Here is a 1,646-nt window from a genome sequence, read left to right as displayed (position 1 = left end):
TACAGAAACAATATAAAAGAAAGTTTTCTACATTTCTCTAATGCTGTCGAGTAACACAGTTTACAGGCCTAAGAATGTAACACTAGCTTCAAAATCACAACCTTGTTTCTGCCTGGTGTAGAACCAGGGACCTTTTGCGTGCGAGGTGAACGTGATGACCACTACACTACAGAAACTACCACAGGGAAAAGCTTCTTGGTCACTGTTTGCACTTTTACATGCATTCGCAGTTGCAGTAGAGCAGGAGAATGAACCGGTTTGCTGAGAAGTTCAAAACAACCAACGTTCTTCTAGCATGGATTCATTCGGCGATGTTCGCCCCTGCCAGCGTGGCGTTGGTGGTATAGTGGTGAGCATAGCTGCCTTCCAAGCAGTCGGCCCGGGTTCGATTCCCGGCCAAAGCAAGACCTTTAGTGATTATGTTCAGTTGCCAAAGTAACAACCTCTAAGCAGTCTTGCTTTTATTTGCTTCCCCTGAACACTTGGCGTTTGTGTATTAGATGGACCCACCTGTCATCATAGACACTGGTAAAACATTTCAAAATCACTTAGCTTCTTCTTCTTCTTATTATTATTATTATCCAACTCTTTTTTATTGATGCATTCAAACAGAAAGACACTCAGGCGAGAAAGACAATGGAACAGTGTTTAATTTAGTCCAAAAACAAGAAATTGGTCTCTCTCTTTCTAAGTTATACATATAATCACAATCATGAATGTGAGCATCAAGAACAGGAGAAAGAAAGAAAGAAAGAAAAAAAAATAATGAAACAAAATAAAAGATTTGCACCTAAGTACATGAACACTCTCTAAGATATATGTTTTCCTTTCTCTTTTCTACATCTACCAAGAAGTCAGGGACAAGGGGAAGAGCTCAAAAAGGCTAAACAAAGAGAATAGGATTTTATTTTCCTCTTTCTCTTAAATACAATAAGAATGGTTGCCAGGTGGTGTAAAACCTTTCCGTAATACTAAGTTATGTAAATCTGATCTTTTCTATTTGAATAAACTGAGACAGGTCATGTATCTAATGAGAAGAACTGGGTGGGTGAGGATTCTTCCAGTTCAGTAATATAAGTCTCTTTGCTACTATTAAACAAAAGGCGAGCATGTTTGATTGTAAGGATGACAAGGAGGATTTGTGGGGTTGATTCCAAATAATGCTATTAGGGGACATGGTTTAATATCTAAAATGAAGTATTTAGAGATTGATTTAAAACTGATGTCCAGAAAGAGGTCAAGGCTGGGCAAAGCCAAAAGTATGATAAAGAGTAGCCGAGCCGCCGACACCCATCACTGATCACTGTATTAACGAATGACGGCGCATATAGAGGAGGAATGTACGACCAAGGGCCTTGGACCATTCCTCATCCGTGAAATTATAATTGAGGTCCGATTCCCAGTTACTCTTTATTTTAGAAAGCGATGAAGAGCCTGATTGAACAACGAATGATACGATAACGATAACACAAGTGAACATGCAGTTTTATTATTGAGAAAACAAAATCCAAAACCACATGCCCGTGTGAAAAGTGATTGCCCCTAAACCTAATATTTGGTTCGCCTTAGCAGCAACAACTGCAATCAGGCGTTTGTGATAACTTGTGATGAGTCTGTTAGAGTGCTGTGGAGGAATTTTGGTCACT

The 1,646-nt window shown here is 39.3% G+C and overlaps 1 non-coding gene across 1 annotated transcript; it reads left to right on the top strand.

Moving 5' to 3' along the window:
- Positions 1–332: 332 nt before the first annotated feature.
- Positions 333–404, top strand: trnag-ucc. The gene has a single exon. It is a non-coding gene; the product is annotated as a tRNA-Gly (tRNA).
- Positions 405–1,646: the final 1,242 nt, after the last annotated feature.

The sequence above is a fragment of the Silurus meridionalis genome, unplaced genomic scaffold, assembly GCF_014805685.1.
Source record: "Silurus meridionalis isolate SWU-2019-XX unplaced genomic scaffold, ASM1480568v1 Scaffold445, whole genome shotgun sequence".
NCBI classification, from domain to species: domain Eukaryota; kingdom Metazoa; phylum Chordata; class Actinopteri; order Siluriformes; family Siluridae; genus Silurus; species Silurus meridionalis.
The sequence above is the reverse complement of the archived record's forward strand: the minus strand, read 5'-3'. Positions and strand labels throughout refer to the sequence as shown.